Genomic DNA, 15,153 nt, shown 5'->3' with positions numbered 1-15,153 from the left:
AACAATTTAGACTTTTTTTGTATACCAAAAGCCTTAATTTGGGAAAATATCTGCCAGTGTGATTTGAAATGTCCTGGAGAAGAAGAGTACTCCGTGGATGAATTTTGCATGGAGGGATTTTTGGGACAAGAAAATGAACATCCAGAATAAGCGGCTAAGCAGAGACAGAGGAGAATTGTTCAGGGACAAGAAATAGAAGGAACCTTTCTTTCCAATAACAGGCTTTTCCCTGTGTTTGGAATGGAGATGAAATTAACACGACTGTATTTGTGATCATGCTCCAGCACTGCTAATTAGATGAGAAGAGTTCCCAGAGGAGAGTGATTTTGGTTAACTGTTAAGGCAAGAGTGCAAACAGAGCAGAAAGCTTTCTTCTGAAAAGCGATGGGAAAGTTAGTTTGGTTTCTGTTCCACTTTGGACCCTAAGATCTGAAATGCATGGCAGCACCTCTTGGAAAAGGGAAGGAATAATTCAGCCTGGTGAAACAATAGAATTCTGTGCTTAAAAATAGCTTTCCACATTTCATATTTTAATTAGTGACTTAAAAGCAGACGGGTGTCAGACAAGCATGGAAGCGTAATTAGTACTAAAGGGAAAGCAGACGTGGAACACAGGAAATAATTTTATTCATCATCTTGGTTTGGAAAACTTTCCTGGTATCTAGAAAAATAGATGAGAAATATTTCTTCTTTGTTTTTATAAATAACACTTCTATCTTTTCTCTCTCTGTGATGTTCAATAATTTGCTAAAAGTTTTTCATATAGTGGGACAAAATCTCAGCAGCTGTAAATTATAATGTCTCTAACAACTTTATTACTGTAAATGCAGTTCACCCTATTGATTAATTTGTTGTTCTGCAAACAATCCCAGTTTATATGATTAAGAATACAATTTTTGAAAGGCAAACACATACACTTATGGCATGGATACAGTATATAGAATAGGTGTATTTTATTCCTTTGTGAATTCGCAGTTCCTTGTATTGCAAAACTTGACCTTGTCCCATGGCACTAGAAATCTAGTGGAAAAACCCACCCAAGAGCATATCTGAGGATGTGATCAAACTTCCTATTCTGGATGCAGCTGAGTAGCTTCCTAGATCACTGGCTTGGGTGGTTTCTTGCTGTCTCCTCTGTACCCTGTGTCTTTGTAAGGAGAATTTATCACCCTTTGGATCTGACAGCTTAACTATGCATCTGGTTCCCTCTCATCCCATCTGTGGTTTGTTGTGTTGCTTTTTTTTTTTAAACTCAGCCCCTTTGACAGAACTGGAGCAGGCAGAGACTCTGCTGCAATACCGGCTGACCTGCAGCAGTTGCCTTCTGAGAGGAGCAACAGGCACCCCCTCAAGAGGTTGAGCCGTAACCTCTTAACCCAGTATTTGTGACATGAGAGCTCTTTCTTTGGCTGAGTTCATGAAGGGAAGGGGGAACTGAAATGGTGTGATGTGTGTCCTCTGCGTTATGCAAAGTTTTGACACGTATCGTATTGCAGAGTGTAAGGCATAAGGATCAACCTCTAGACAAGTAATTCTGCATGCCAGAGTAATTCTTAGTTTGTGCTCTCCTAGGATAGTACAAAATGGAACACAAGGCCTCAGCCAACTAATAAAAAAAACCCCCAAGCCCAAGCTAAAGAAAGGCTGCTGAAGCAAAATGTGTTTTGTATTCTCTTCTGCTGGCTCAGAGAAGCAGATATAGACCTGCTGCTCCTATAAATGGGAAATGAAACTTAGGAAGCAAGTATCTTCAGGACAGCTGTAAGAAATGCAGTGTGAATGAGTTTGTGAGCTGGTTTCTATGAATTCTCTGGTGGGAATTCAAGCTACTATCCCTCATAAATTTTCAAGTTATATCAATCATCAAAACCCCCAAACTCTTGGGTTTTCTCTATTTCTTTGGGGGGCAGGGAGAGAAGATGACTTTCTGTCAAAGTTGAATCCACACTGAAATAGGGAATTCTGCAATTAATTATCAAATTATATTGATTACCAAATATTATTTCCATGGTCCAGCAGGCATCTGCTGCAATTTGAAGGATTCAGGTTCAAGTACTATCTCTTGAGTACAAATGAATTTTGTAATTGATAAGATTCTTTCTTAGCTGATCTGTTCCATTTGGTCTGCATGCTTAAATAATACTTCCCTCTGTGGGTATCTTGTAAAAGTATTTATAACTGTTGTGTGAAACTGCAAACACTTTTGCAGTTTCACGCAGCAGTTACAAATACTTTTCCAGGATATATTTTTAAAAGTACTTCCCTCTTTTTTAGAACTTTTACTTTACTAGAAACTGGCAGGAATATAAAAAAATAGGAAAATGATAACTTAGTGTAACGTTTAAAAACAAGAACCTCACCACAAACTTGCTGAAGTCACTGAAAATAATCCTTCTGCTTTTCAGCAATATTCATTATACATCTTGCAGTACCTCTGCAGCAGTTCACTTTTGTTCTTGCTGCTGTTTGACTACAGAGACGGCCACAGTTTAGTGAGGTAGATATGTCAAAAGAGTGTAAAATTCACGTGTATTGGCAGTTATGTGGAGAATACAGATCATGGGCATTGAGTGACTTAAACATAACGCTTCAGTGATCCAGAATTTGAGTGGTGTTCGCCCTGTGAAGAGGGGCAATTTTGCTCAGAGTTTTTAATGTGCTTCCATTTATCACTATCAAAGTATTTGCCATTTCTAAAAGAAATGGCTGTCACTACTCAAGCTTTGAAATCCAATCATTTATTAGAAACACTCGATTTTAATATCAATGATACATACAACAGTGGATGTTCTGAAGGCAGCCAGTAACAACTGACTAATTATTTGAGTTATATCTTAGGAAGAAAGATTTGGTTAATGCAAGAGCATGAGAAGGATTTTTTGTTTTATTACCTGAAAACCATTAATTCCTCTACAGTTTCCTTTCTAATCAGAACACAGCATGGCTTCTGCTGAAAATAATAGATTTCTTTTAGGAAGTCTTAAAAGACAGCACTGAGAAATGCAAGAAATGATTACAAGACAGAATGGAGTGAGATTTATTTGGAAAACTGTCATATAGAGTATCAGCCTGTCTCTGAGGCAGGAACGTGTTTCAGGTAAATGATGTCATACATTCCAGAGCCACTTTTTCATTGTCAGGTATTACAAATGAGTCTCCTTCACAGTTTTCAATGGAAAAAAGAAATAATATCCCATGTATTGACACTTGCTTAAGAATATGAATGCTGAAAAACTGTGTTTTTCACAGGAAAGGCTGGGATACAGTGGGGCAGGCAAAGCTTCAGGACTCTCCCCTCCCCCATGAATGATTTTGTAAACAAGTGTTTCCTGTGTCAAAACAAACAATATCTGTCACTCATGTGGTAGTCAAATTCTTTATTTTCTGTTCATGTCACCATCCATATTTTTTTTGCCCATATTTTTAAACCCAGTTAAATATACCAGCTAATTGGCAATGAAACTGCCTTACCTTGCCAGATATAATGGGCTTTTGGCTCGTACAACAACAATGAAAGTCAAGAAAAGCCCTCTGGGTTTTACAGTACCACAGCAGAGAAATCTTGTCTTTCAACCCATGAAAAAAAGGTCTATCACAACAGAAAAAAACCCCCTCTCTTAAAATTCAAGTTGCAAAGTAATTAATCCAAATGTATTCCAATAAATTAATTATAATATGCTAATACCAGCCATATAAATTTTTTTAAGTGAGGAAAACCATGAAGTATTTTAAATTTGATTCCTTTATGAAAGTACAACTATGCACACCTGTGCATTGAGGAGGTTATTTCAGGACCCAGGGTTAGAGGTGTGTTGCAGTGGGGATCCTGCAACACGCATATATCAAACCAGGAGTCCCGTGGAAAGGAAATATATATAGACAGACAGATTCTTGCTAGCTGTTTCAGAGATGTTTATTTCTCCAGCCGCATGGCCGGAGCTCTGCCCAGGAACTGTTCCAGTCACGGGACCAAGGGTCCTTCTGCCCGCGCAGGGAACACAAACCAACCAATGGGAACGAGGCTGAGCAGGGGCAGGGAAGCCCCGTGTCTGTGCCCTCAGGGCCCCTCTCCCAGGGCTACACGGCAGGGGAGGGACCCCAACACCTCACCCGTTTTATTTTAATAAAAGGAGAATGAAAACAACTGGATAAACATAACAAGAACAGTTTCAAAACAAAACAAGCCACCCTCCTGAGTCTTTAAATGTCCAAACAGATTCTCTGGAACATCTTAGGGCTGACAGAAGGGAGACAGAATTCTCTGAGCATGCTTTGTGGGGAAACTGAGGCAGGAGAGGGTTTAACTTCTTCCCTCCCCCTTTTCATCCCCCACTCGGCATTGGAAAGGGATTTTTGGGGAAACAATTGGCAAAAGCATGGTTTTGTGAGGGAAACCATGGATGAAAAAACGGATTGGGAATACACTGGGGGTAATAGGACATAGGGTAAAAGGGAAAGGTGGGATTAGGAAAGGGAAACTGTAGGGGGGGCTTACAATGGAGATACTGTCTAACATGACTACGATTTTTTGCATATATACTGCCTTTTACAGGAACACCATCAGGCCCAGTGACCTGCGATGCTTGTAACCCTTTTCTCCCTAGTACAATATTAAATTCCACCACTTCTCCATCTCCCAAGCTTGGGATGCATTTTTCAGGGTTATTCTTTTTAATAGCAGTTCTATGCACGAATATGTCTTGCTGGTTGTCATACCTTGTTATAAAACCATAATTTTGCTTAACATTATACCATTTTACTATCCCTAAGGTCTTAGTTGCTATGATCTTTTCCTTTTTTCGAGTGGCTGCTGTTTTCTGTCTCGCTGCGTCTTTGCTCTCTCCTTCGGTCGCTCCCGTGTTGGAATTCTCGGGGCTGCTGGTGCCTGCGCGCTCTTCCCGGGGTCGCGTTCGGGGCTGTGCGGGCCGGGCCGGGCCCCGCCGCTCAGTTCTCCGTGCGTCGCCTCCTCTGGTCGCAGCTTCGCTGCCGCTGCCGGGCGCTGCACACACGTCTCGGCCGGGCCCCCGAGCGACGACTCCCCCGCGCCCTGCTCCAGCGCGTGTCTCGGCTGGGCGCGGCTCCGCTCCACCGCCATCGCCGCCAGCCGCCGCCCGCGTGCCGCCCCTCTCGGTCGGGCGTTCACGGGGCTCGCTCCACCACGCGCTGCACAGGACCGGGCAGGCACCGCCGGGTCCCGCCGCTCCCCGCTCCGCCACCGACACTGCGGCTCGCGTGGCTCCGCCCGCGCGCGGGAACTGCCTCGCTGCTGCTCGCAGAGCGCTCGGTGCACGTGGCCTGGGCCGCACGGTCCCTGCGCCAGGCTTCCCTTCGCCAGGACACAGCTGACATTGCTCAACAGTCTCGGTAACTAAATAATATTCACGAAAATATTCTTCCATCGGCATATATTTTGACTCCAGTATTAACTGTGTCCAAACGGTTTTCCAAAAGCCCTTGGTAAGAATTAAATCCCAAGAAACATAGAAAAAGTTCTTAAACAACCATGCCAGGAAGTGTTTCAGTTCTTTTTGAGCTTGAATCAAGCTAAAATTTACAAATCGTTGTTCAAGAATCATTTTAAGTTTAAGATAAATGTCCATATGCGGCTCTGAGAGCCAAGAGTCTTCCCACGGTTCCTCCATAGTTCAGATATGGAATAGCAAAGCAAAACCAAGAAGAGGAATCCAAAGTTTCCAGGGTTTACTCACACAAATCAGTCGCTTAGGGATCGGGGATCGTTCTGCTCACAAATCTCCACCATTTGTTGCAGTGGGGATCCTGCAACACGCATATATCAAACCAGGAGTCCCGTGGAAAGGAAATATATATAGACAGACAGATTCTTGCTAGCTGTTTCAGAGATGTTTATTTCTCCAGCCGCATGGCCGGAGCTCTGCCCAGGAACTGTCCCAGTCACGGGACCAAGGGTCCTTCTGCCCGCGCAGGGGACACAAACCAACCAATGGGAACGAGGCTGAGCAGGGACAGGGTAGCCCCGTGTCTGTGCCCTCAGGGCCCCTCTCCCAGGGCTACACGGCAGGGGAAGGACTCCAACAGAGGTGTAGAATGTGTTTGGTGTGATATGCTGTGTAGCACATGTGTGTAGAGATATAACAAGCTGAGCTCCTGCAAATTACTGTGCCCTGAGCAGAAAGGAAGTGACCTGATGAGGTTACTTCCAGTCTCAATCATCCTACGACCCTTGATAAAACCAAAGCTGAAACCCAAGAAATGTAGCTGAAAGAGGCCACATTATTCAGGGACAGAATATCTTTTACCAGTATTGCTCAGTGGCTGAGGTTTCAATATAGGCATCTCTTTCATCTTTGAAAGTTCAGTGGGAAAGTTTAACCTTTTACCAGGGTTTCACACAGAGTAGCCTTGAAATTGTGTAATATTTCCCAAAAAGTCTCAGACAAACTGTTCTTTCCTATTCAACAGAATATAAAATTGTGGTACAAGAGAACTGTAATTTCAACACCAGATATATGGCATTTCTCTAAGCACTTGCTCCATCACTCCCTCTGAATTCAGCTCCACACATAAAAATTATGCACATGAATGAATTGATTTTGATGTTTGCTTTGTTATGAAACACGAAGGTATCCCAAATAACCTTCTATAACACAAATTCTAGCAAGTGTGGGAGAGGAAAAATGGAGCTTAGTCCAAGAAAGTCATATAAGTATTGACGAGGTAAATTTTTGTGTAAAATCCTTACATTTACAATAATGGTAAAATTTCTATTTGCTTCATTGAAAATACAATTTCATCCGTGTTTGTAGAGAAAGTTCTTATATTTAAAGTGCTCCCTATAAGTATTCTTTAAGATTACTTAAAGACTCCATTAACACTGGGAATGTAGCAGACACATCTTGACTTGGTACAGAAGGCATCTTCCGAGGATTCATTTATCCAGATTAAGCTTTTGTTCAAGATGACTTTAATATTTTCTGAAAACTTGAATTTCTAAAAGTTAAAAGCTCTACTTTAAAAAGCAGCTCAAGTGTACAAAAGGTGAAGCCACTCAGGTTTGCTCAAAAAATGTTTGCTTTAGGAAAATTCACCTTTGGGTATGAATTCCCATGGTAAAAAATACTTGAGACTACCAACTCACCAGATAATTTTTTTTTTTAGCTTACACTTTTCTTTCCTTTTAGCATATCTGCACTGAGATTTTTTTTTTCTTTTAAAAAAGATATCAGCAGAGAGATAAGAGCTAAATTGAAGAGGAGGTTTGAACATTATCATTTGAGAGGTTAGAAAGAGAACATATGGTGTTACCTCAGCTAACAGCACTTTTCCACCAGGATTTTTATCCTGTCTGTTAAGACCTTTCTGCATGTGTGTGTTTCAGTTCTTTGCAACACTGATACTGTTTACCTTTTTTTTGAGTTACACTTCCAAATAAAGTGGGAAAAATATTGACTCTTTTTCCTTCCTCCAATTACAAATAAACTTGAGCCCCTCCCAAGAGACAACTTCTCTCTCCAATGAATTTTAAATCAAATCTGCCTCTGAAAACACAGCACAGATGTACCAGGAACACTTTTTCTTGTTTGCTGTTGTTTTGTATTCACTCTTCATATGAAGGGGTTTAGCTTCAATGAGACATTGAGGACAAATTATATTTAGTTTCACTTTTAGAATATAAATTGTGTTATTTTTCAGTGAATCAAAACAAAATCAAGCCAGAAGTTCTAGCAAATAATTCCAGTTTATGACAGTTAATTACAGAAAGCAAAATACTGAGGAGTTTTTTGTAGACAAAACAGAAAAAATTCAGGTAAAAAAGTGTCAATTACGAAAGTAGGAATTACTGCAACAACTCTTTCCCGTCTTCCTTTGGACAATAAAAAAAAAATCCCTTGCTAATTAACACTTTCAGGTAGTATATTGATTTGTTAGTTAGTTGTTACAAGAATCTGTCCCAGTTGCTAGAATCTGCTACCAGCTCAGGTCCTTTCCAAAGGACTGTAAATCAATGCAGCTCTCTCTTCATGGGAAGGAACTTTTCAGGATGAGTTAGTGAGGAGAGGTAGAGCTGATTTATTGCAGTGTGGAGTTGGCTTCACAGCTGAAATCACAGGGCTGGTGCCAGTTACAGAACTCCTGCTCAGCACAGTTAATTTCATTTACTAAAATGTTCATTTTTCACATTTCGTTTAGGTGACTCCCATAGACTGAGATCCTCTAAGTAATATTTACACTGCAAACTTATAGTAAGAAGATTTAAGATTATTTTGGTAAACTCAGTGGTCTCCCATTGTAGTGCAGCAAATGAAGGAGAAAATTAGTGTAGTTATATTAAAAAAAAGATAAAATAATTAATCTGTTGCATTCTGGGAGGAAACATAATAGTTGTGGTATTGTCTTACCTCTTGTCCTTTTGTCCTGTTGTCAGATATGAATGAAGATACAGCCTGACTAATAACAAGAAGATGTTAAAACAATTATTCCGAATTAGGTATTAATGAAGAGTTTGCCTGAAGGATTTGTCTTAAGGACAATGGTGTCGACTGATTAATCACACCGTTCAAACAAGTTTAATTTAGAGGTAGGATTGAAGAACTCATCATGTGTCACAGGAAACCATCAAAAATTCATGGAAACATTTCTGGGCCACACCCCGACAGTGGATGTGTAAATTAAAGAGCTGATGGGCCATGAGTTGAGTTAAAAAATAGGTATTTTCCTAAATCTCTTTCTAGTGTCAGTATTCTCTGAACTTCTTTTATTTGAAACTTTAATGATATAGTAAAAAAGGATTATAGCTCTTATACAAGCTACCTATCAGTCACAAGGATAAAGGTATTAATTATGGTAAATTGTGTAGCATTCCCAATAATTCATTTTTTTCCCTCACTTATAGATTTTCATGAGATGGTAAATATTGAAAAACTTCAAATTTTTAATATAAGGAACAGCTGCTAATACATCCTGAATCAGCCAGTAAAGTGTACATCCCCATAGCTACTGATTCAGTCTCCCTACAAACTCAGTCCATTATTTCTGTATGACCAAGAATGGATTGATATTTTTTGTGATCAAAGACTGAACTCTTTGCAGCTAATGAACATGAGTATAAAGTGGAGCAGGTGAGCTGAACAAGTGAGAGACATTTGACTGCTCCTGGGATATTGGCACAGGAATTTAATGCCAGGTTGTCAGCCTCTGAAAAAGACTGTGACAGTAAGATAGAATTGCTGCCTAGACAGAGGGTATTAAGGATCACCACTTGAGGCTCAGAAAAGGCAGACTTTTAAATTGTAATTTCCTATTGCTACTGATGTGTTTTTTCCTCTGCTTGTATTGCTGAGGGCCACTCAGCAGTAGTTGATGAGAAGAATTTTCCCCTTCCCCACCTCTCTAAACTTGAGAGAAATTGAAAAATGTGCCATAAATCTCTTGACAAAGATTATTACATATTGTGAAAGTGAATTATGATAATTTCTTACTGATTTTAGCAGGGAAGAACGTGTTCAGAGAGATACAGAGAATAAGACTACAAAGGTCTCTGCATCAGTGCATTGGCAGGGACTTTGAAGGGATATCCATGCTGTCTGAGGTGCTTTGTCTCTTGCATAGCTGTGCAATGGATCTGTGCTATGTTGGAGTTTGATCCCATTGCTCCCAAGAGTCACACAGGAGACTATCTCAGGTAAACCAGTGGGAAGTGATCAAGATAAATTATTTTCTGTCTTGGCCTATTTTTATTCTTTCTTTTGACACTGGTGTTTCAGTGCGACACATTGTCACACCTCTGAGTAAGACAGCTCCTGGGATTTTGCCATGGAGAAAATATCATTGATAAACTCTCTATGAAACTCATTTCCTCTACACTTCTGAGTGAAAAAGCATCAAAAAGAATGGCGTGACAAGCTGTCTTTCCAAGAATTTCACCAAGTTTAATCGAAACCCAAATGAGAAGACAAATATGTACTGTTTTCCTCCTTCCCTGTCTTCTGCAGAATCTTTGTCTGAAGCTATAAAATCTCACAGACCAAAGATGTGATCAGGCATGTGAATCTTGAATTCCAAAAGACTGTGGTTTTTCCAGTGAGTAGGCTCTGGGATTTAGGAGGAAACTATTAACTGCTGGGGAACTTACATCATGACTTTTACTTAAGGCATAATTGGTTGAAGGTAAAGGAAAAATTCAAGCAGAATCCAAAGAGAAACAGTCTGAAGGTGAAAAGTCTGTGGAGAATATACATGAGGGACACGGTGATACACCAGACAAAGAGGAAGGAAACCATTATCATGTGGATATACAACCTCAGGTAATATAAAAGGGTACTTTAAGCTACTTAAAGTGACTTGAAGGACACATTTTATATTGAGATAGGCATTTCCTCACAAGCTCTGTTTTGCTGAAAGGTTGTTGCATATGTGCTCTGGGCCATCCTCTCAGGGTTCATATGGAATTCTTGCCACATATTATACTCTCAAGGGCATATTTACAAATAAATGAAAACTTTAACTAGAAGAAAATTTGAAATAATAAACATGAGAGTGGGAACACAGCTTAAATGGAAGGTAATACCAATTTTTTTTTTTTTTTAATGAAAGTTACATTCTTCTATTTAGATTGGTCTTTGATTAAGGTAGGCTTTATGGAAAATCCTATTCCTGCAGGGTTTTTTTAACATGAGCAGGTATCAAGAGGCAGAAAAACCTTCTATTTCCTTGTCAGCTGAGGCCTTAGGTGCTCTGCACTTGCTGATGGAGATCAGGTTTTCCCGCTTTATCAACATCCAGCAACTCCCATTGAAATACTTATGACCAGACAACATTTTGTAAACTATAGTCAAGTTGAACATTTTGAGTTCTACTTATTTTCCTCAACATCCAAAAAGGGGGTTTGACAGACCTAAAACGTAAATCTTAGATTTTCAGAGAATTTTTTAAAAATCAGACTTAAACCAAACAAAGTACTCTAACAATGTTTCTGATCTGGAATTTTATTACACAAACATTAGAAAAGGGACAATTGAGCCCATGCCTTGAGAAACGAGATAAATCCAGTTCTATTTTTCTTAAAAACACTTTCCATGTGAAGCAGATCCAGTACGACAATGAAAATAGCCTTAAAATAATAATGAAAAATTAAAAACCCTATCCCATATCCTCAAATCTGTTTAATTCATTACCTGGGTACCTAAGGGTATATGTTAAATTTAGAGCAGAACACTTTAATTAAAATCTCATAAACTCATGAGCTTTGAAAGTTGCATTTTTTAAAGTAGGTTTGCTCATTAGTTAAGACCTTATAAATACCTGACTGTTATTTACTTATTGAATCTGGACTCCATTTAACCCTACACCTATTAGATAATACCCCTATTCATAAAGATGATTTAAAACCCACTACAGGTATTATCAACCTACAGATTGAGGGTCCTTTTTCATTCTTTATACTGTAGTGGCATACGAAACGTGAGGGGGTTTATATCAGTTATTTGGTTTGGACTAGGTGAAAATAAAAAGAGCTGTAGTGACTTTATATAATGAAAGTGTCTCGAGGCTGTTCCAGAATTCAGGTGGTTCAAACTAGATAAGTTTAGGGACACTCTTAGGCTGTAATCATGTACTAGAGAAGGATTTGAAGCAAGACATAGCTGGGGAAGGAAAAGTTCAGCTGCTTTTCTGTTGTAATAATGTGCTTAGCAAACATACCGTGATGTTAATGCCTCTATGTAAGTGAATGTGTTATTTGTTTTTTTTCTATTTGATGCTACTGAGTGGTCATTAATGTATTGTGAGAAAAAAAAAAAAATTAAAAATGTCAAAATTTATACATATTATTTTAAATTTTTAATGATTATATGACTGAATATATAAAGAATCATGCTTGCTGCTGAAAAAGTCTACTGGAGGCAAAACCACATGCAGTGTTACTTCTAAACACCACAGTTCATCACTGAAGTGATGTAGACTGCTAGAAATTTCCCTATTTTCTCAAACCTCTTTGCTTCCAAGATGCTCAAATCTATTCCTCCTTTTATATCCTGTATCTGAAATGAGGGAGGACTGTTTCTTTAGTACACAGCCTTTTTTAATGATTTAATTTGTGTCAATAATAAAGCAGAAACAGACGACCAAAATATCTCTTATAAGCCACCCCTGTCTAAGCAAGAATTTGAGGACTGAGTTCTGCATATGGACTTAGAAAATATTAGGATAAGCCTTAGTGTCCAAAGGATCACTTTTACTGGTGTTGGGGTTGTTCCATTTTATCACAGCTGAATTTCTGCCAATTTTTAATCTCTACTATGGTAGAGAGATAGGAAAATATTCTGGAAGGTCAGCTCAGTGCTTTATACAGTTATTTGCTTTGTGCTGACAATTGGGTACAGGAGGAAGCTCTTCGTAACACCTCGTAAAGCAACACTTCTAATTATTATCGTCTTATAATTATGTGTAAAAATCAAAGAAAAATCTAAAAATCCCTCAAAGCAAACTTTCATCTTTTATAAACTTACTGGTAATTCCAAAGCATCTACTAAAAGAAAATATTTTCCCTGCTTGTTTATCTTTCTTTTTGTTCTTAAAATACATTCAATTAACTGTTAATCTTGGGGTTTTTGTGCCACCTGATGTTGTGAAAAAGGTTTTCCAGACACTCAAAATGGGGGAAAATTGGCCACAAAAGAGGCAAATGCATTTATTTGTCTTCTTCCGTGAGGTGTCTCAACTGCTTCACCTATATTCTATAAATTCACTCATTTTTGCCTGGAAAACTACTGTTTCTCCAGATTCCAAACAATTTTTGGGGGAAGCAGAAGTGCTTTCTCTCCTGAAGATGCCTCTGCTCTCCTGTGCAGTGTTTTGAAGCTTTGTAATGGGAGCCATGCTGAATGTAAGGTCTGTTGCCATTAGTGCTGGCTGGAAAGTGCTTGAAATTGAGTTTGTCACCACCAGCCCTGACAGCTCCATGTGACAGTGACTAAGCAGCTTCAATAAAGTTCACTGATAAACTCTCAGCCCTGTAGAAGATATTTAAGCCTTTTTGTTTGGGGTTTTTTTCCCCTACCTTTAAGTCTTTCAAAACAAAACAAGTGATAACAGTTAATTGGTATTTTAGTAAGAAGAGAAAATCTATTTTACATTTATTCATCCATTTCCTTGGATGGCTCTGTTGACATTTTGGGCTTCAAAAGCTGGCTCTGCCTACCTGCATATTAAAAAAACCACCCTCCAGCAGATAAGGAGGGTGTTACTGCTGTGCTATCATACAGGTGGAATGCAGTTTAACTTGCATAATTTGTAAGAGCTTACAAATCCAACAGCTTCATGAGGTACAGGCTGCAAACTATTCTCTTCTGCTGAAGAGTCAGACTTACCTCTACTGCAGTCAGTTCAAAACCCAGTGAAATCAGTGGGGCTTCAGCAGATCCTGTTAGCAACAGCCAGATCCTCTCAGTTGTACCATTCACTTACCCTGAGCTCACTCTGTACTCCCTGCTTCCACTGCTGCAGGAAGGAAATGTTATAACTGAATTATTTCCTGGCTATTCCCAAACTCTGTGTGTTGGGAAATTCACACCTATTTTCTGATATGCTTGCATGGGCTCAACAGGATAAAACAGGGGAGAGTTTTCAATGCTGGCTTGCCAACCCACCCTTGAAAAAGGGGATGCAAAACCAAACTGAATTTAAGTCTTGAAAAAAGAAGTCAAATTGCACTGCCTGCATTCAGAATATTTTCCTTTTCAAAGCAGGAATAGAAATTTTCTTAGTGGGAAGTCTGGTGACAACAGAAACAAACAATCTCTCTAAGGCTTGTTTTCTTGTTTTGAAATGCATTTCACACCTATCCTAAAATGGAGCTCTTTTCACATATTTACATCAATTGCTCTATTAGTAACATGTAAAACTGTTCAGCTTGCATGTTGTGAAGTAAATGACAGAGAGTTTTCCACTTAAAATTATTTGTTGGCTTTTGTTATTTGTGTCATATTCCTAATTTTCTTGTTGTGTAGTTTTTTGCTGAGCATAAAATTTCATTCCTTCACAAATACCTTTTCAAAGACAAGTAAATTCTGACTTTGCAAGCCTCTTCTTGTCTAAAAGGAGTGTAGTTTTCTGTCTACATAATTTGTTTCTGTTTATGAATGCTGCAGTTGAAACAGAGTAACTGAAATCAGCAGAGTGGTACAAAGTCTGCTTTGGCAGTCTTCCTATGTCTATAAATCAATCCTGAATGCAATAGCAGCAATTTGCAAAAACAGACAGTTCTGCAAATAACAGAGTATTGTATATACTTGTGTAACCATTTAAAATAAATTGTTATTATGAAATATGCCAAATAGTTAACTTTGAAGATTAAAAACCCTCTACAGAACAGAAACAGAAATTCTTTATCTGCTGGGAGGGTGCAGGCATTCATCTGAGGTGAAATAATTTGTCATCTCTGTGTCTGTGCCTGAATGTGTGACTTGTGAGTGTAACAAGCTCAGTGATAGTTCTTATGCTCTTTTTCACCAAAGTAATAAAAATAAGGTTGATCACCGTCTTTTTCTGACTTCTCTTCTTTGAATTTTGAAGCAGCTTTTTTTTCATTCGAGATACTTTTGTAAGAGCAACATTTTTATTACACAGCAAATACATTGGCTCCTTCTGCTCTAAAACCATTGCATATAAGGACTGGGGCTCATCTGCTGCTGCTTCTGTTAATAAGGATTTTACTATGAGAGACTTCCTTCTATGAGCTTGTGTCTGTTTGTATAATGAAGTAGCTGGTGATTTTACTTTGATCCATCTCATCCATGGCCAATGTTTGAAATGAAGAACTACAAATCTCTTGTGAGGAAGGGTCTGAGAGGAGGGATCCATTAACTGTTGCAAAGCCAGCAGCAGTGGAATGAGAACTGAGATATGCGTGGGCACCACTGGCTGATAAGGAAAAGGGGGTGCAGACAAAGTGTGTTACTAAAGCTGTGATTCAAAATAAATGCAAGAAGAACATGGGAAAAAGAGAACTATTTAAAAGTTCTTTACTATGCCATCCATGATGACACCTGTTAATAACAATGGTTATTTTAGGGAGCAAGTAAAATTAATGTTTTTATTTTCAATTGTGCTCCTTCACATTCACTCACATTTCAGGAAGTTAATCAGCTTTGCTGTCCTTTTCATCTCATTTTAAAG

Source organism: Corvus hawaiiensis, chromosome 3 (genome assembly GCF_020740725.1).
Source record: "Corvus hawaiiensis isolate bCorHaw1 chromosome 3, bCorHaw1.pri.cur, whole genome shotgun sequence".
NCBI lineage: Eukaryota > Metazoa > Chordata > Aves > Passeriformes > Corvidae > Corvus > Corvus hawaiiensis.
This window is presented reverse-complemented; position numbering follows the sequence as displayed.